The sequence below is a fragment of the Thermobia domestica genome, chromosome 8 (assembly GCF_964235325.1).
Source record: "Thermobia domestica chromosome 8, izTheDome1.hap1.1, whole genome shotgun sequence".
Classification (NCBI taxonomy): domain Eukaryota; kingdom Metazoa; phylum Arthropoda; class Insecta; order Zygentoma; family Lepismatidae; genus Thermobia; species Thermobia domestica.
In genome coordinates this window covers 44,780,766-44,803,147 of record NC_137461.1, presented here as the reverse complement: position 1 = coordinate 44,803,147, position 22,382 = coordinate 44,780,766, and the positions used below count along the sequence as shown (strand labels likewise).

The 22,382-nt window shown below is 34.2% G+C and overlaps 1 protein-coding gene across 1 annotated transcript in view; it reads left to right on the top strand.

Moving 5' to 3' along the window:
- Positions 1 to 1,220: 1,220 nt before the first annotated feature.
- The window catches only part of LOC145692856 (uncharacterized), a 129,181-nt gene continuing 108,019 nt past the window's right edge, over positions 1,221 to 22,382 (top strand). The window contains exon 1 of the mRNA XM_081768377.1: positions 1,221 to 1,335. The gene's annotated coding sequence lies outside the window, so the exon portion shown is untranslated. The remainder of the gene's footprint in view (positions 1,336 to 22,382) is intronic.

Genomic DNA, 22,382 nt, shown 5'->3' with positions numbered 1-22,382 from the left:
ATAAGAGCGTTCCACCACATAGGACACAGGAGGAACTTTCCTTAAATGAATTATCTGCAAATCCCTCGAAGAGCCGGTGAAGAGACGTTTGTAATGAAATCACGCAAGAATACGACTGACATTGCATAGCATATTATGATTTAGTGCCTGAAGTGTATAATTTTCCATTTGATCAGTTATATTCTATAAAACATTTAGGCCTAGTTTATTTTTGACGGCTCCTATTGGCACAGTTGCTCAATGCCCTGAGACATCCAAATTGTTTAGTATCAACATTATGTGTATTGATTGATACGAATTTTGTGGTATGAATTTCATCCGAATTGGATAAATTTTTACCATTATTTTTAAATGTGTTTGTATTTTATATAAACGTTAATTATGATGTGCATTGACGATAAATACTGTAATGAAAATTGGAATATGTTGAGTGGTTGTGAATTTGAAATGATAAACGCCGCAATTGACCTTAGTGACTTCAGAATTTTTATGACAATCACATAACGAAAAACCGTGCATTCTAGCTATTGTTTATTCCCATATATGGAATACAGTGCACGCCATTCCTTTTGCAACCGACAGGAGATATGTGCCAATAGTAAGAGCCTAGCAACTTCAATCAAGACGGTATATAATTCACTTAGTGATGCCTTTGTTCACTATACAAGAAAAAATAACGATGTGTCAGCTACGCTTTCGTGACATGTACGTTTCGTGTAAAACATACCGTTTCATATGTTTGTTGCTGCCTTTGTTCTGAAAAAGAGTATTACAGATGTATACTTCTATTTTTTTTTTTAATTATGGTGTTCAACAATAAGGAGACGACGTCATTAAGAACGTGGTTGATTGTCTCCATTATTCGTTTGTCTTCACTGGGGGCATATAATGTGTCGCTTTTTTTATGTCCATAATTTTGATTGTATTGAAAATTAGTGTGGTTAAAGTACGTTCGTGTGGTAAGTGACAAAGGCCTGTTTCTCTTTTTCTGATGTTAAGAGATGGACTTTCTGCTGAAAAGAATAAAAATTCTGTAAAAACATGGCTATGAAAGAAAATAATGTAGTATTGTAAAGCCATTAACTTGCGGAACATAATTGTTTACGCTCTCCATTCTGGGCTATTCCATTCCGAGAGGGACCTGGTAGACGTCTTTTTTTGGTAGTAAAATCATTCAACGGGAACGTTACTAACAGTTCGAGTTTAAATCATAATTAAGGATGTCGGTTTTAAAGTGTATATTACATCAGGTATTATTCTGTTCCAGCTGTGTCCCCAGTGCGACTGAAACGGTTTATCAGATCAGCAGGAATTTTTGGAAAGTGCAAATCTCAGGTGACATAATGATCACTTGATCAAATTGCTTCTTATTGTATTTTAATATTGATTTTTTGTGTTGTATTATACATTTTCAAGTAAGGTTTATACTTTTTTCTAAATTTATTTCGATACCTATATTAGATTATAATACAAAAGCTAAGTTTGGTAAATGAATATTTCTAGATGTAAAGGGTATCCCATTAAAAAGACTACTTTCGAAATGTCTGCTATTTCTATTCTAGTAAGATGGCAGCACTGAACGATTCACGATTTTCATTTGTTGCAGAGTTGCCAACTACAGAGAACAAAATTATCGATTTTCGACTTTAAAATTATCGTGTATTACAAAAACATTACCCTATATTCGTTACGCACGTGATAATCATGGTAACAAGCATAATATTAGTAATAATAGCAATAATATATAGTAAACTTATGTACTAACCTTCAGTTTCGAACTCCAAATCGCCATCACTGTTCTCACCATTTATTTTTTTAGCCTTATTAAAACTACTCTGAACATTTCCATACCCTCATAAATGTAATTGAATTTAAAGAATTCTCATACAGTTATTGATTTATTTTAGCGGGAATTGCTGTTAAAATCCTCATTACTTATGTTTTATAATTGTTTAATGTAGATCTACAATTTATTTCAACATTCAAAAACTGTGAAAAAAGTGTGCATTCTAAAATTATCGTATATTCACCTATTATCGCAAGGACGTTATCGTATAGGGGCTATAGCATTAAAGCTTAAATTATGGTATGGTTGGCATGCAATCAGGACCGGTTCTAGATATTTCTTAAGTGTAAGCAAACAATATTCAGGCACCCCCACCTAAATGACAATAAAAGAGTGGAAAGTTGTAATGGACAAAAATTCTTCAAATAATTGTTACAATTGCAAATTTCTAAATAATAATGGAAAATGGGGAAATTATAACTACTTGATTGTGGATGAATACTGAACAAAGTTCTAATTTTAATAATTAATAGCATTTTTTTATCAAATAAGTACAAGAAACAACTAAGGTATATAGCTAAATCTAAGATGTATTTTGACAAGTACAATTGAAACATAAAAAAGTCGTAACAGAAATGAAATGAAATCTTTGAGTTTTACGTCCCACGGTTATGCCGATTAGGCTAAAGGAGACGGTGATTATGAGAGATGAGTGAAATGGTGGAATGAAGAAAGTGGGAGGAAACGGGAGAACCCCGAGAAAACCCACGAGCACGGTGCTTGTCCACCACAAAGTTCACTTGGCGGGGGTTGGGATCGAACCCGGGACCCCAAGCACCAGAGGGGAACGCTCTACCACTGAGCCACCGCGCCAAAAAAGTCGTAACAGAATAAAACTCATGTGCTTCAGGTCTAACACTAACAGAGGTGCGATTTTGACAAACAGGTATGCTCTTATGTGTTATTCAAAGGATATTTCTATAGCATTTTCTAGTGATATTTTATGGTAATTAGCTTTTTTCTTGTTACTGAAAACTTCATGTTATAAAGACACTTTTCTGGTTTTCAATTTGTCAAAATCTCTTATTATTGCATCCGTATTCATTTCATAAAGAATGTCATTCTCAATGGCCATCAAAGCTAGTTCATTTAATATTTCTTGAGATATTGTTGATCTCAAATAATTCTTTACTAATTTTAGCTGAATTTGTTTAATACATAACAAATGACAAAAGTGTGTACTTTAATCGATATTTAATTTGTCTTCGATCCAGTAGTGGAACTTTAAAATCAGGTCCCCTTGTAAAGTTCTTTTCAGGTCCCCTTAGCCCTAGAAAACAATTCAGTCCTTTCATATCTGTTTCCAACATAAACGTTCGAAATCAAGCAAGGAGTAACACAGTATAAACACAAGTAATGGTGTACCCAAGATTTCTCTTCTGGGTCTGAAGAGTTTTCGGAGTAGCATACAAAATGCAAATAATATGCTGTATTTTCCTCTTGAAATTGTGTTAATTTTCTTAAATAAAAGTTCTGGAAGATCCAGACTCCCAGGTCGGTGCATCCCTGAAAACAGGTAACTAATAATCAATACTCTACTTTGCATTAGGACTATTACCTACCGTTTAAAAATATTGCTCCATCTAAATTTAATATGAGAGAATGGATTTATAATAATTGTTACATTGTTACAATACAACGACCATATGTATACGTTGCTGTGATTGACAGTGAGGATTCTGAGAAAAGAAAATGCGTTACCGGCACTTATAATCCTAATGGTCTTTCCATTACAATTACCCTTTCGTGTTATATACGCATATACTGCATGAAAAAAAAAATTCAAATAAATTTTGAAATACATTAAATTTAATTCAGACCTGTAACCGAAGAGGCTATACCCATTTCGTTTTAATTTAATATTTAAATTACTGCTATCAAGTAAAATAAATTTATAGTTTCGTTAACAGTAATGGTATTGAGAACTCCTCAACCTCAACATTTATATGATTATCACTTTCGAAATTTTGTCCAGAAGTCGAAAGAAACTTTTTAGATCCTTCGCTTTCCTCTTAGCTGGTTTCAAGTTTCGTTTTTTGATAAAATGCTAACTTGGTTCTTTATCGTTGATCATTATTATATGAAAAACAAAGTACTATCGAAAAGTGAAAACACACATCATTATAAGTTTAAAAAAAACGAAACGACTTAGGATAGAAACGAAAATGTTGACGAATGACAAATGGACTAATAAACATTAACAAAGTGAGCATTAAGCAGTGGGCAGCTATTATGAGCCATTGATATTAGAAACTTAAGTTAAAATTTTCCTCAGAAATGATCAAAAATTCCATTTGTACTCTCCGTCTTTTCTTAGTATTCGCACCCCTCTTTGGGACAATGGACAAGAAAAGCCTAGTCGCTTGAACTTCGATCATGTACATTTCTTTTACGCTGACCTTTCTCAACCCTTAACTGTTGTCATTGAACCGAACCGTAATGAGGGGACACTATTTATGACAAGGTAGAGTACCCTGGAAGACATTTCTTTCTACTGTGGTAATGCCAGCCAACCCATAAGCAACATATGCAGTTGCCCTTTTTTTGTTTTGTTTTGTTGATCCATTCCAATTTAAAAGACATATTTAACAATGAGAAGTGCCGTAGTGATTAACATAACATCTATTGAAGAGCTAAATTTCCCTACATTTTTATGTCATACTCGTAAAATCTTCCTCTTTTCCTCTTTAAAAAATCTTTCCTAAATCTCCCTGCCGCTGGAAATTTTCCTTAAGGTTGGTGTAAAGGGACAAGTTTTGCCGATAGATGTCACTACAGTCTTCGTATCCCTCTCATGTATTTGTTTTATCTTTCACGAAAATTCATGATTTCTCTTACAAATTTCAACCTAGAAACTCCAAATTTTTAGACAAAGAACTTCATAGCATATCAAATGCGAGAATCCGTGCCGATTTTTTATTTAAAATTTTTTTCATTGTTGAAATGGCTTTATTATTGAAATTGACATCCAAACCTTTAACGATATAACTGTTTCAAGAATGAAGAAAATTCTAAATAAAAAATCGGCACAGATTGTTGCCTTCGATAGATTATGAAGTTTCTTCTCTAAAAATTTGTGGTCTCTAGGTTGAAATCTGTAAGAGAATCGTGAATCTTCGTGGAAGGTAAAAATACATGAGAGAGAAGACTGTGGTGACATCTATCAGCAAAACTTGTTCCTTTAAACCATCCTTAAACTTGCATCACCTGTGAGTGTGGCATTGGCACCAATTAATGTACGAGTCCATTTCAATTTTAAAGGTATGTTTTTCATCCAACGACGCAAAGATTGGACTTTATTGTCCTTTTTGTCTAATTTATCTACATCCCAGTCTGTAAAATACTTCGTTTGAAGCGATTTGGAAAATTTTTCATCATAACATCTCCTAACAAATATTCACATTTAAAACACAAAATTCATTTTCCAGTTTGGCACCCTCTTCACCTAGCGCCTAAACGCGTAGTTTGCAGGGTTCAAGATCCGGCCCTGCATGCAATCCTGTCTTTCAAAATTCGCTGCATGCTGGTTCTGAAAATATTCAATTGTTGTGAAACGTCGGCGAATAGACAATTTACAGCAAAATTATCACTCAGGATGGCGATATTTTCCGCAGAATGACTAACATCAGGACGCAACAAGGGTTTAATGCCAACAACCAAACCGGTTTTCTCAAATTTAACAATCCGTCTCATCACAGTCGACTTATTCGATGCATTACGTTGACCAAACATTCCGCGTAGTTTGCGAACAGTCCCTGCACAACATTCGCTATATTTGTAATAAGTTTACACTATGACAACACGCTGTTCCATTGTGTAACTCTGCATTCCTAGATACAGAAAACAGAGATGACAATCAGGCGCTATTCAGTGCTCAATGAGTACTAACCACAAAAACATCAGAAGAAAATCGTGTAATATTCAGTGATACAAATTTGCTAGAATAGAAATAGCAAGCATTTCAAAAGTTACGTTCTTTATGAGACACCATTTAATATGGCTAAGTTTGATAAAGGAATATTTCTAGATGTAGACTTTCCCGATTTTTAAATGATATATAATAGTTAATCAAAAATTCCTTTATATATTTACTCAGTCTGTTTCGGAGAGAAAAAACCTCAACAACTATTTCATAAATTGTTAGTAACCTTGAAAATATACACAATTGCTTAATTCTTCTATACCTTTATTGGAGTATGATTAGTACAAGGGATCCAGAAGCACGTAAAAAACACAAAATTTACTGGAGTAATAGATAATGCAAGTACTTAGACGTAACATAACGTAACCAAATCTAACCTAACCTAACATAAACTGGCCTAAGCTAACCTGAACTAACCTAAACTAACCTAATATTGGTAGAAATAAGCGAAATTCTATCATTTTTTTTTTACAAAATTATGCGGGACCCCTACGCTAATATAACATAAACCAAACTAACCTAACCTACCCTAAATTAACCGAATGTGAACAGAAATTCCCAAAATTGTAACTTTTTTTAGAGAGAGAAAAGAGCTGGACTCATTCTGCTAAACATAGGCCCCTTTATTCTTAATGTGTGCCTACTGCAACACAGTTAATTATATCAATAATGTTCCAAAAATACCTTAAAATACCAAACTCTAGTTACTAAAGTCATGCTGTATCATCATTATAATATTCTCTGATCAATCTAGCAACCATGCCTTAACAAATCAATATATAACTATTATCAATCGTAATTGAGTATGCTAAAAGTATGGGTAAATTGAATTACTTCTACAAGAATTGATTTAATTTGTTAGAAATTGTAAAAAAAAAAAATACAAATGGCGGATGACGCTATTTGCATTTTTTGGTTGATTTTCAAGTCGCATTACCTGTTATATATAGTAGGAAATAAAGAGAAAATAAAAACTGTGAATTATGTAAGTTTAGGAATAGAACTAATTTGTCACAGTTAAGTAAAGAAATGTATAGTCACAATCAGGTTTAGTAAGAGCCAAAATCATGATGGAGTTCCGACGGGAAGAAGAGGGTCAGTTGAAAGATTTGGAAAAAAAGTGAAAAAAATAGATGAAATGTAAACGTGTAAGGTCATTTTAAATGAATGTAGGGGATTTCAAGAGTATTTGTAAATGTGTATGAAAAGTGTACGATGACAATAGTTCATTTTTTCCACTTCCTCTTCGTCAGTTCACTCTAGAAGATGTTGACACTATCACATTTACCGCGGAACTCGATTCCATAATCTACATCCATTATCTCAATTAACTGTTTACACAGTATATGTCCTAGCAACCTACTAATATGTGTATGTGCCATTATTTGAGAACCTTATCAGCCCGTGGCCTCATTCCATACCTACCAACATAAATGACTGTCAATTTTTCACACAGTATAGAGGTCAAAGGTTAGAAAACCGAGTTCGCTGATGGAGGTGATCTACTCAACCGAAAATGGTAGAAATTTACCATTTTTGGTTCCAACATTGATTACTGTAGAGCAAAATCGGTAATAGATAATGAGAAGCGATTTTCTGAAATCGATTAATTATTCCAAGAATATTTTCCATCTCGATCCTTAACTCTATTCTGAAACCGGAAGTGATAGAAATACACTACAACTACCGGTTTCAATATTGAATTACATAGATCAAAATCGATAAGAGATATAAAGAAGTGTTTCTTTTTAATTGATTCGAGTTTGAAGAATATATTCCATCTCGACTCTAATCTAAGACAAGAAGTTGTACAAATCTAATAATTGAAAAAAATAGTTTCGATATATTAATTGGAAAATACAAGGGTTATTTAATAAGTCCTTAGAAAATTCAAAAGATGACACTCGTAGTATCGAAAAAGGTTTCCATTTAGTAACCATCATTCCTCACTAGACCAAGGACGCCCATCAGGAGGACAAGGTGGGGCGATCGCCCCTAGAGGAAATTGTACTTCAGAATATCGAAAACTCAACAGTATTTTTACATTACTTACAGCAAAATTTGAAACTATATTTGAAACGTCGCTTATACTTGCCTCCCCATGGAAACCACAACATGGGCTCCCTTGTACTAGACTGTTGTTAAAGTTTCAGTTATATCCGTCACGTAGTTTCATTGTCATAGTTGATTGAAGAAACAAACCTTTGTTTATTTAGAAAATGGAATGAAATGAGCGGTTATTTAACACTTCTATTTAAAACATTAACACCGAAAGAAATCAAAGCCGAGTTGGATGAACTTCATGACACATCTGCGACTGTTTGCATCTTGAGTTTGCTACTGTTTACAGTTGGGTAAATGATATTAAACGTGGCCGTACATCCACAAATCATGAACATCGTTCGGGACGTCCAGTGAAAGTGACTTCTTCCGAAAGGATTGACAAAAACCACATTATGGTTTTGAGTGATCGACGAATCAAAGTACACGAAATAGTTGAGGCCACAGGCAGATGTAAGAGATCCGAACCGCCCCCCCCCCCCCCCGAAAAAAAAATCGTTGTTCTTTTTAAATAATACACTTGCACTTTCTGTGCATCAGGGACGTTCTCATGGGAGATTCTCTGTATAGACAGCCTTCAGTTTTTCGATTTTGGATCCCCCCCTCGAACAAAAATTTGTGGGTGCGCATCTGGTAAGATAATACCATATCTAAGGCAGCCTTTCAGAAAAAAGAAATTAAAGATAACGATAAATATGAAAATTATTCAGAAAAATATTTAAATAATTTTAAGAAATGAAAATACGATAACCCTAGTGTGAATATGAGTATATACTGCTTTAGGGAAAATTTCATAGTTCCTCAGTTCCTGCTTTCACTATTTTTCACTGTCTGAAAACAAAACAAAATAATAAATCGTAATTATATAAGTATAGACTATACGATTCTCTGTAAGGTTACGTAACGCGTTGAAGTAGATAATTCTCTAATTTAAAAAATCCTGTTGGCTAACTTCGGAGAAATTCAACGAGTTCAAGAACGGGGGCTGCCTCAATCAACAGAAACAACAAAACTAATAACACAAACCTTTTTGTGGCAAAAAGAACAGATGTTCCTCTGCAATACTACTACAATTAATAATAATAATAATAATAATAATAATAATAATAATAATAATAATAATAATAATAATAATAATAATAATAATAATAATAATAATAATAATAACTTTACACTGGCCCCACTTTCAAGTTTCGATTCAAAACCGAAACTAATTGTTGGTTTTTCTTTTGTTATTGATTAGTTTGAAGACAAAATAATTTGTTTCGAAAAATATTAAGAGAAATCATTTACAAAATGTAGTAGGGTGGGCCAACTTCACACTTATCTTCCAAATTTCAATTTAAAACCACTCAATCATTTGTTTTTGTTTTGTTATTGATTCCTTCTGGGGGGGAAAATAGAAAAAAAAAGAAAGATTGGCTTGAGTTTTGTAGAGAATAAGCAGCGTGAAGTTGGCAACAAATGTATCCTGTAAATAACTTATTTTGTTTTACGAAACAAGGGATATTTTTCTTCGAAGCAAACGAGAAACAAACCACTATCTCAACTTTATTTCGTAAATATATCCTCATGTTTTTCGAAACAAACTACTTTTCTTCAAAAATAATCAACAAATCCATATCAAACGGTTAATTTTGTTCTTGAATTGAAATTTGTAAGTAAAGGGACGAAGGCGTATTTGCCCACATCCGAAATTTATTTTATAAATCTCTCTTTCTATTTTTTGCAAACAAACGATCTTTTCTTAAAAACAATCAATAAGAAACAATTGATTTTGGTTTCGAGTCGAAATTTAAAAGTTGAAGAGCCAACTTCACGCACCGTTTCCTCGTGGAATCGCACAGTTCCTATCTTGCCGCGACGGTGAAACAGGTACAATATATTCTGACTGTTTACTCACAACTATATACTTACGATTTGCAAATCAAGACCAATTAGAGAGTGCTATTGTTACTGTTGATTGATAGTAAGCATTTTGTCAGATTTAGTAATTGTTACCATTGTTGCATTATCAGCAAAGTAAAGGGAAACCTTTGACTATATTAATCCTGTGTTACAAGCTCTAGAAAAGTTGCACTAATGCCTTCGCACGGACTTGGAGACCGTGTTCTCTTTTTATTGCTAAAATTGTATTATAATGCAAAACAAATGTTGAAATTTATGACAAAGTTTAATATTACATAAAATAGCAAGTATGCTAGTGGTAATTCCATATTTTCGAAGTAGCGAAGCGTACTATGAGGCTCTGAGGTCGGGCCTACCCTGTTTTCAACAGAATATTTTCTTAATCTTTGGTTTCTTATAAAATATTTCAACATTTTGTTTTTCCTCGGTAACAAAATAGTAGGTTGGAAACACTCGCAGTCACTTCCGTCTGAGCCTCACCAGCTCGCTAGACAGATTTACGGTGCTAGGCTGCTCAGGGAGCGAAGTTATTTTCGCTTAGGATTGCACGCATTGTTGAGAAGATGCGAAGGCTCGCCTCTGGGAATTTGGTTTTACCGTTCAAGTCATCTTTTAATGATAATATATTATAAAATAATTTCTTTAACACAGAGTAAGAGGTTTCTGTGTAGAATTTTGTATTTCTGTTAGTGATAACCTGTTTAATTTAGGAGTTATTGAGAATAACTATTTTTTAAAGTTTATTCTTCGTTTATGGAGCCTGGTCCATAATAGCATATAGAATATAAGTCTGATACATTAAACATATGTATAAATTTACAAAAAGATCCTACCGTACAGGATAAAATAATTATATTTGTGCGTAATTTTAGTTGAGTTTTCTATTTCATAGAATCAGTGGAGTATTTACGATTTTGTTTCGAGGGGCTTTGCTTGTTTCGGGAGGGGTTTTGCTAACTTCAGGCCTATTCCAGGAAATGTGAAAATTCTGCAATATGTATAAAACAATTAAAATTTGCGATAAAATTTCGGTGAGTGCCTAAGCCCGCAAGCCACCCCCTTAAATATGCCACTCCATAGAATACAATATTAAATACCCTGCGCTGATTCAAATAAAGTTCCTTCTGAGCATTAACATTTCTAGTAAAGTCATTATCAGTGATGCATAAATTAAATGCAGTATTGTACTTACTTCAAAGTTGGAGATGCAAGTAACAAACGCTTATCCAAGAAATTTGACAACTAACTGTAAGAATGTATTTTCATTTTCTCTCTCTCCATTTTCAAATATGCAGGAAATGAAAACAGCTACTGAGGAGGAAATTCCCCTCAACCCCCCTTGCAAATCCCAGACAGAAGAAAGTATGAACTGCACTTCAAAATATTTGTAGTGGAACTAAACCGGAATATTTCATTAATACATGTTGCGCGTTTTTCTCATGTAAATATTTGTTGAATAATAATAATAATAATAATAATAATAATAATAATAATAATAATAATAATAATAATAATAAACTACTTTCCGTCTACTTTTGCTTATATATTCATTCTTTCTTGTTAAACAACAAAAGAAAACTACTATGTATACATGCACATAAATTCAACTCTAAACAGTGTTAGAAATACAGCTAAGAAAGTTCTTAAAATAAATAGATTTGATAGTTTTTTGTTTAACTCAATAAGAAAAATAGAAATCTGAGTGTAGTTTTAAACATTTTATGATACATTAAATATTATTTGTTTTATTAGTTTGTCCGGCCTACCCTACTTGTGGGATTACGCTTCGCCACTGATTTTACGTGGTTACATGACTACAATAATAGGTGTACTTCAAACATGTCTACTGAAAACTTGTAATATCTAACTACAAAAAACCTTTCTACTGGAAATAACTTATCGAAAAAACATTGCTTTTCGGCCAATATGCTTTCCACATATCGCATACCCGATGGAAATTTTTTTGTTACAACACAAAAAATGGAAATTTTGAGTTTTCATCGCTCAAAAGATAATAAAGAGAGAGAAACGAGTTCTACCTGGTGGTATTTTCGCATAAGCGTAACTAAACAAATTAACCCTGGATGGCAGAAATACCAATATTCCAGGGAGCGATTTTGATAGAATTAAAAAACTTTAAAACCAAATTCCCACCATGTTCCCACAAATGTGTAATTTTTACTTGGAACAGTCTTCCACTGGGTGTGCGATTTATGTATCTCTTGCATCTGACATTTGTTGCCAATTTATAGCAATGTAATGACACAAAAAAAAAGAAAAAGAAAGAAAAAAAAAAGAAAAACTACACCCAGAACGTGAGGCCGTGCGCGAGTAACAAATACTTGTCACATTTTCAAAAGTACCAGTAAGACTTTTCAGCTCCTTTTGTTGGTACAATTCTACCCACCTCAGAACAATTTAACAAATACTTGTCACATTTTCAAAAGTACCAGTAAGACTTTTCAGCTCCTTTTGTTGGTACAATTCTACCCACCTCAGAACAATTTAACAAATACTTGTCACATTTTCAAAAGTACCAGTAAGACTTTTCAGCTCCTTTTGTTGGTACAATTCTACCCACCTCAGAACAATTTAACAAATACTTGTCACATTTTCAAAAGTACCAGTAAGACTTTTCAGCTCCTTTTGTTGGTACAATTCTACCCACCTCAGAACAATTTAACAAATACTTGTCACATTTTCAAAAGTACCAGTAAGACTTTTCAGCTCCTTTTGTTGGTACAATTCTACCCACCTCAGAACAATTTAACAAATACTTGTCACATTTTCAAAAGTACCAGTAAGACTTTTCAGCTCCTTTTGTTGGTACAATTCTACCCACCTCAGAACAATTTAACAAATACTTGTCACATTTTCAAAAGTACCAGTAAGATTTTTCCTACATCCACGTTATTCATACTGTGAGTTGGACTCTTAAAAATTGCTGTTCAACGTGATGTCATGTATTTTCTGTTACGATAACTGTTTTCCCTTTTAACTTGTGGCCTCTGTTATACTTCCTACGTGCGAGAAAAGTTTCATCTACTTCCACGGTTGTTCGTGCTTGGGGTCCCGGGTTCGATCCCAGCCTCCGCCAAGTGAACTTTGTGGTGGACAAACACCGTGCTCGTGGGTTTTCTCGGGGTTCTCCCGTTTCCTCCCACTTTCTTCATTCCACCATTTCACTCATCTCTCATCATCACCGTCTTCTTTAGCCTAACCGGCATAAGCGTGGGACGTAAAACTTAAAGATTTCATTTTTCATTTTTTCCACGGTTGTTCGGACTCCTCCTATTTGGATGTTTTTATAAAGAGCAGTTTCTTGATTTTGGACTCTTGGAAGAAGGGGAGGGGGAGTGTTCTAGAACTTTACCTCGTTTAGTTTCGTGTTATTGAGCCATGTATTACACTGGTATAAAACAAGGAATTCAGCCCTTTTTGTTTCAATTTGGTATTATTTTTCAGCCCACTCCAGAGCTAGGACTGTGGCAACACTGTTGGAGGCTGTGATAGCGCTTTGTCAGTAATTAGAGGCATGTTCTTTAGTGCATGTAATTTTACAGAAGCGATTTTCGGGGGAGCGGACATCTTATGGACTTGACCTTGATCTTAAGTAAGCAAGGATTTATCTCATCCTTACACTTTCCGTGATATTTTAAATAAGTTGCAGTGTTATGTGTATGCTACATAAAGAAGTTTGGTTTCTTTGGCGTAATTTTTCAATATTGAAACATGAAATAGTAGCTAATACGGTATATTTCTACCACTTCTGGCTTTAGTAGAGATTATAGCGGAGTTAGAACATATTCTTGGGACGCTAAATTGATTGCAGAACTGAATTGATTAGACGCACTTCGCTGTCTATTACTGTTTTTACACTATAGTGATCAATGATAAAACCGGAAGTTGCTGATTTCTGTCATTTCTGATTTAGATAAAAGATTATGAAAGAAGATTAATCCTATTCTTAGAACGCTAAATCGATTCCAGAAAACCGCTTCTAACTCTCTTATTTTTTCCCCATGTGTAGATCAATATTGAAACGAAAGTTCTAGTGCATTTTTATCACCTCCGGTTTTAGTATAGAGTTAAGAATGGACAAGAAATGTATTCTTCGGACGCTTAATCGATTGCAAGAAACCGCTTCTGGCTGTCCATTACTATTTTTGTTCTATAGTGGTCAACATGAAAACCGGGAATGGTCAGTTTCTACTACTTCCGGTGGATTACCACCTAGCCCTTCACCCCTCTGTATTCTGCTCAAAATTGTTGGTAATGCACCAAGAAGTTTTTGAGAATTCTTTGTCTCAGAGACGGGCGCACAGACAGACGAACATACGAAGACAAGAACAGCGAAGATACATACTCAAAAGGACACAAGGACAGACAGGATAAATACGCAAAAAAGGACACAAGGACAGACAGGATAAATAACTTAACTTCTTAATTGTTCCGCATCAAGCATCAACAAAGATCTCCAGTAGAGTATCTTGAAATACGTACATTCGGGGATTTGAGTTAAACTGTTAAAAGAAAAAGTAAACCCAGTTTTGTAAGTGACCTCCCGCTATTCTCTGCTCCTCCTCTTGCTAAGAAGTGACCAATGACGAAGTTCATTTAAGTGATAGATAATGTGATGTTGCCAAGTATGCGACGATGAGCTTACTTCAACACACATACGTAGTGATAAAGCTTGTTAATCAATTGACAATAAAAGTTGCATTCGATTCTACAGGTGAATACAGTAGTGGAAATGAATAAGAATATGAGGGAACGGCCTCCCCTAGCAAGCTAAAGTATTTGGTCAAAAGAAAGGAATATTAGTGGTTAACAGTAAGAAATGTGAAACTTCAATGGTGATCTTGATTTTGTCTGGCTGTTGTTTGTTCTGAATCAACCGCTGCCGTTTTAGTAGGACGCCCACGGAAATATGATTCCCTTTGGGGAAATATTACACTATATTTCAAACACTATAACGGTTTAAAAATAAAAATTTAAACAATAAACGTTATTAAAATTTAATTCCCTACAGTATAAATACTAAAAATGTCTAATCTACAACAATTATTTTCTTTTTGTTTAAAATGATGTCAAATTTAGTATTTTGTACGATAACAATGTTCATTCAAGTACTTTCATTTCGAAGTAAAGCACTGAACACAGGTCTATTTAAACTTACAAGATAAGCTTTTTTTAAAAAAAATTAATAAACCATTTTATTTCGAATTTCGCTTAAAACATTGAGACGTCTTTTAGACTAGATTTCTTCTGAAGTCATATTGTTGAGAACTACCAGCATATCTAATGAATAAAAGGAAGTAAATGAATACATTCTGTTTTCACTTCACGGTAGATGTCGATCAAGTTTACTTCCCTTATTTGTCAATTCCTGAAAAAAGAGAACAATACATCTGTTTACAAACATTTAATGTGTGAAGGAAGGAGACAGAAAAAAATTATGTATTGCCCATTGTCTAATCATATGCGAAACAAATGTTCAACATACGATCTGAAACTATTGATGATAAATTGTGAAGATTAAAATATGAAATGTTTATATTCTGGTTCGTATTGGAACATCTTACATTCGTTAAAGAACTATCTGGTATTATAAATTTAAACATTTGAAGTGAAAAATTTCACCTCCGAATGTAACGTAATTCGTGGCGGAAGACAATAATTTATAATGTGTTTGCTTATTTTTGTATATTTTTATAGAGTTACACTATAGCCACAATTCGAATATTTATAATCTAGTTTACTATTTTATCAAAATTCACTTAAACACCTCCATCTTGATATTACCTTTTTATTATAATACGTAATGAAGGGAACATTTACACCTTTTAAATAACATGAATGTAGATTATACAAGATGGATCCTTTGTTATATCTTATAACTCTCGTTGCTATGACAACCAATAACACATATCGTCAGATTGTTATGTTAACAGAACACCAATCATAATAAGTTATCAGAAAGAAATTAATTCTAGTTCTTTTTATATTTTCTTCTTCTTCTTTTAGCTAGCTTGTGCATATTTTAATAGCACATATTGCCCGTAACTACAAGTAAATATGTTAAAAATACAAGTAATGATATTAAAATACATAATATCGTTATACAAACAATTCTTAATTTGATAACGGAGAGCAGAAATTGGGAGAGACCAGTGTTTCTCGCAAATCTCATTGGAAATCGAAGAAAAATTTTCTACTAAATATACCAGAGTTGTTACAAATGTTCTAATCCTACCTATGAACGGAACAGCAGAGAGTTTATGGACGATGTTAGTTTTCAACATAGTCTAATGACAAGTCAACACATTTTGCCCATTGATATTCAGGTGCCTTAATGTAGCTGATAAAAAAGATTTGTTGAAGGCATGTAATATTCCATCTATGGCATGCATGGCGTCATCGTCAGTGTCAAAATCAGTATCTTCCAACTTCTTTTCGAGCTTTGAAAGGAGATTAAAGTTAGAAGGTGCCAAATCAGTCGAATAAGGAGGATGGGGACCAATACGTAGACACAATCGTCAATTGCTGCTATTTCCATGGCTGACTTGTGGCTAGGGGCATTCTCTTGATGGAGAAGCACACCTGCTGTCAGCTTCCCGCTACGCTTCTACCGAATATTATCATGCAGCTATCGTAGAAGACCTCCATGTTTGGGATAAGCGTAATGAATTGAAGGAACCATTGACAGTAGGTAACCCGTTTATCCCGATCTACGTAACGCAATTCTTGAACAGCAGTTACTTTGTAAGGTCGTAATCATGCTGCCTTGACAGCTTTCTGGCAGGAGAGTAGCTATATCCTGTCTCCTTTGGTATACGCCGGAGATACTACAATCCGCGACATTAGTAACAACACCTTCATGTCGCGATTGATGCTTACCTCTTTCACTAGGAAGCGACCCAAACGTTTTCAGCTTCTTTACCACAACCAATATTGCGTCCCATTTAGGTACACGTACACCACCGTTGATATATTAGTAGCGGGGATTGCGTTATAATAATGGAATCAGTTTCCCAGTACATTTTCACTAAAAATACACTTTGTTCCGAAGTGTATGACAGCTAAACGATTAAGCTCAAAATACACAACAATACGGACATTGCATTTCACTCAGAAACCGGTCCAAACTGATTATCGCGTCAGCGTTATTCAACGTGTCTCGTGATGACATCTGTCATTTGAACGTGAAAATGTTTCTGTTTTTTACCGATGTTGCCAGACTTTAATGTTTTAGAACATCTAAAGCGTTGAAGCATTTTCAGTTTTTCGGTTACCGCGTTGCTTGTGTATAGTAGATACTACCACAATGAACAATACATAACATTTTCATTCTTTCTGCGTCATTTGCTACAAACTGCATTAAAATTGGACATTTTTTACAGATGTAACAACCGAATGAAATTCATCCGTACTTTAAAAAAAAATCGCGCTGTATGTATTTTGTTAATATTCGAGCTATTTCTTTTGAAAATGCTTTAATTATGTAACTAGTAATGCTGCCTAGTTCAAGACATGTTAACGGGTCGAAGCGTTACTACCTCAACTATCTCAAAGGGTCGAAGCTTTCTTACTACCTCAACTATCTCAAAGGATCGAAGCTTTCTTACTACCTCAACTATCTCAAAGGGTCGAAGCTTTCTTACTACCTCAACTATATCACTTACCTGTATAACTCGAATTATTAACTTACGTTATCGAGTGCTAACTATTCCTCCCAACGTTTTAACTCTAAGATTAAAACTATTATAAAATACGTCTTTAAAAACTTCCACATATGTCTTGCTCCTGTAACATTGGTTCCTTTGTATATACAGTAGAGCGTCGAATATCCGAAGTAATTGGGGGACATGGGTGTTCGGAAAACTAGTTTGTTCGGATAATCGAACTGTACATGTTTATTTGCCAAAAAGAAGTACCGTACAGTAAATTTATTCATAAAAAGAAGTTTGCTGCTTGTTGAAACACAGCGAATGGCGGCTTGGCCGGTCAGCAGCGCCTTATGAAGGCCCCATTAGAAGCAATGTTCCACCAGCGGTGGCTCAGTGCGGCGACTACTGTGGAAAACTTGGTTTGGGAGTGAGGGGGATGACGGACGGTAGGGTGGGAGAGTAACAGGTGCGAGCGAGTACACAGTTCGGTTAAGCGGTCGTTCGGTTGACCGACGTTCGGATAATCGACTCTCTACTGTAATCAAATTTAGTATTTGTTTTGCGATTTCTTAGAATTATTCCAAAAGTAGAACTTGTTATTATAAATATTATTTTCCAAATCTTCAAAATAACTTCCCTTTGGTTCATTGTATATCCTTTTACATTTTCCGTAAAGTAGAGAATTTTTCGCACACGACAGGATTACCGATTTTTAATTAAATTTTACAAAACATTTTGTTTCCTTATTAATTAATGGGCCTTTAACTCTTTAGCAATAATAATAATAATAATAATAATAATAATAATAATAATAATAATAATAATAATAATAATAATAATAAAGAGGTTCTTTATATTTTAAATAATCACAAATTCTCTTCTTTCTAAAGTAGAATATTAGTATGAGTCCCACTTGGAGTCCCACAGCGAGAAACCCCGCTTCGATTTCCAGTTAGAACGTTTCACACAGCTGTGGTGCTCAGAAAGAACGTTAAGCTTCAATGGTACTAACCAGACTATTGAGATGACTCATGTGTTGTATATTGAATCAATTGAGAAGTACAAGGCAATCTTTCTTTCCACCTTCTTTAATATGAACTGAAATGAGGTTTAAGTTTTGACAGAGACTTTGCGCAGATCAAACAAAAAGTCTACTTTATTTAGACAACAATGCAAAAACGAATTAAAGTTGATCGAAAGGGACAATAAGGTATAAATGTTTAATTCAATCATAATAGACAGTATTCTCAAGTTTATTATTTTTCTATTTTGCATAAAGTATGTTATCTCCGAGCAGTACAACAGTTTGGAACCAGTGTTTCTTCCAGACATGTTTTTGAGCAGGCACTGTCCCCCGGAGCTCTGAGAGTTGCTCCCCGAAGGAGAACAAAATAATACGTCTATAATTCAATAATAAATAGAATAGTACCAGAAGTAGCAGACGGAATAATAAGTGTGGCCCCTGGAACATTGTTTCTGAAAGAAACACTGTATTGGAACTATTCATGTTGTTAGACGCAAAATGAGATCCTAACTACGCGAGATATCGCAGTTTGAATAAAACTCGTGATCCAAGCTGATGCCATGCGTAGCAAAGATTAATTCTAATAGCTATTATTAGGCCTATATGCAGGAAGCCTATCTTATTAAGTGTTAATTAAACTCGGAGATTGAAATGTTGATAAAGCATTTCATCCATTTAAAACAAAACATATTGTAGCAGATATTTACTATCATTTGTTTAAAATAACGAGCATGATTTTCTGTTGTGAACCATGAGTGTCGATCCCAAGAAGGCCGAGAGATCAGGGCCATTCAAAATTTGTTAGGGTCCCTCTTAGGATCTGGATATTTTTGTTTGGGTCTTTGCTTTGATATCTGACAAGGAAACTCACATTCCAGAACCAGGGCCGTCGCGTGGGTGAGTGACAGGGACGATTGCCCCGAGCGCCGCGACCAGGGGGGCGCCGGGACGACAAATCAACAAAATTCAAGGAATGCAAATTATGTTGGTAAATGATTTTTTAAAATTAATGTTAATTCATATATTTTAATAATGATCAGGCCACGGCTAAATAAAAATTATTTATTTCATAAGGACAATACAATAGGCTTAATTCCCAGTAGTCGTGTACATAATTATCTAACATACATTAACTTGCATACATTATTATGCATACACAAATATACGTCGTTTAATTATGCAGAAGTTATTGCCTGACAATTGTTTTGAACTTGTTTTCAGACATCTACTACATGAAATCTAATCATTTCGTTATATGAGGCACACATTCTCCACAAAAGAGACTTGTATAATATGTTAGTTCCTGCTTGTCTACAATAGAATGTCCCAGTATCTTCTGTTCTAGTCTTACCTATTGGGACACGTAATAATACTTCTGAAACTAATTCTGGACAGTCAATTTTACCGTTTTATAATTTATGTAAGAACAACATATCAAACATCAATCTTCCTTTTTCTAATGTTTGAAAATTAAAATTCGTTACTAAGTCTTCATAGAAGAAATACTTAGGGTAGAAACCGGTTTCCTTGTATGGAAGCATTTTTAAAAATATAAATTTTATATTTTCTATTCCATCAGAGTATTTAGTGATATTTGGTGTCCAAACAATACAACAATATTCTAATTTTGACCTTACATACGAAAAATATAACCTTATAAAGGTTAATGCTTTCTAGAAATCCTGCCATATTCTATAAATTAAACCTAGGTTTCTATATGCACTACTCGTTATCGCGTCAACGTGTTGAGCAAAGGGTAATTTGCTATCAAATATAACTCTAGATCCTTGATAGTATTTGGGGTAGACAAAGAAATGCCATTTATTGTGTAGGTAAAGTTAATTGAATTTTCTTTAATCGTGAAAGATACAGATTTACATTTGGACATATCCATGACTAATTTATTCTTATCACACGATATTTAAACTCTCTCTAGGTCCTGTTGAAGTATCACGCAGTCATCAGTTGAACTTACTTTGGAGTATAATTTGAGACTGTCGGCAAAAAGAACTTGAGAAATTTTAATACACAGAGGAATATCATTTATAACAAGCAGAAATAACAGAAAACCTAGATTAAGTCCTTGAGGGACTCCTGATAGAGTATTGAACTTAAAAATTACCAGTGATGTAAAACATCGTCTAGGATTATTGAACTGAAACTCTCTCCAGTCCTCTGTGAGATCTTTTTTTTAACCTTGGAACTTAATATAAGTACCGTTATTTGTATATTTTATGCTATTACTACGTTGATGTGTATCAAGTTCAAAATAAACAAGAATAGCACACGATTTCAATAATTTAAAACCATGTTGTCATTAATTTTTTAACTACAAAAGGTATTCACTTTTAAAAACATGACATAATACTAACTTCTTTTATGATCTTACATTCCATATTTAAATCTAGAAATACAGAATAAACTCTGGTTGTTTCTCATAACACACTAGGGAAGGCGTCTTGGAATTCTCGTCCCGGGCGCTTACAACCCACGCGACGGCCCTGTCCAGAACGACTCAACTTCCCCAAAGTTAGTCAGAAATCAGCGCCATTGGTGAACACTCACTATAAAAAGAAGGTAACCCACTATAAATGAGAAACTGTAAAATTTGTATTTCTGTACAATTAAACACACTTTTACTGCTATCTACTCTCATTATGTGGAATGTGCAGAGATAAAAGTGAGCAAACTCTGGAGGATGCCGCCCGCCCACCTCCTCAAAATATGTACAGCGTCTTCCCAGTTCCTAAAAAACTACAATTGGCAAATATAGTCAGGGGGACGGCGTGACGTCATGCCGTTATCTACCATCCCCCCACCTTTTCAGACCCACTTTTACCCCTGGGAATGTAGGATTGAATAACGCCTATTTCAACTGGCAGGGAAATCTTACAGTGAAATCATCCTCAATATATCTCATTGGTTCTCCTGCATAAGATGGGATCGTTCGCGTGCTCACGTACTCCGTTCCTTCATGGTGTAAGTGAACTCATCAGTCATGATTTAGGTATTAATCAGTAACATCCATACCTGCAACACCTGCAACAATAAGAAACAACAATTCATTAACATCTATGTAATACATAGAAGGTAATGGGTTTCTCGGGCGTCTCTGGTAGGGGACGAGGGGGGGACGCGTTCCCCAATATTTTGTAGTACAGAATATTCAATCTTTTATTCTAATTTAATTTATTTACTAACGACATAATAACATATTATTATTATTATTATTATTATTATTATTATTATTATTATTATTATTATTATTATTATTATTATTATTATTATTTGGAATAGAATATTCAGGCTGTGAAACTATTATAACACAATTCTTGATATATCACAGGGGGTCCATGAAGGTAAGCAGAAAGAATGGCAAAAGAATTGAAAATAAACAGGTTGGACTAGGTAGTACCATTTATATCACTTTCTTTTATGTCCCCCCCCCCAAAAAAAATGTACATGCCAGAGACGCCAGTGATGGGTTTAGATATATAAGCACCTCCAACAATAAGAAACAACAATGCATTCACATGTATGTAATATGTAGGGGGTAACAGGAATTTGTGATCAGTCTGTAGGTTACAAGACTTTAGAAAGAGATGTGAGTGGCCAGGTTTTTCTCAATGATACTGTACTTTTTTTTTTAATATATTCATTAAAATTTCCTACTTCACAAGGTCGAAAGACTTTTATTATTCAACTAACAATATAGTACAAAGTGAATCAAATCTAGACCAAAAAAAAAAAAAAAAAAAAAAACTTTAGGTTACTTTCCTTTTCAATAGCCTTGTTGCAAGATAATTCGGTAGTACTTTGTGACTTTTTTTTAAGTATTCTGTAAGCAAAACATGCAGTACTTGAGTTTAGCTACTCTTGTGATTAAGACATGTTCAGTGTTCTTAGTCGCTGACGTAATCTACAAGGAAATAAATACCTTCTCTTGTAATA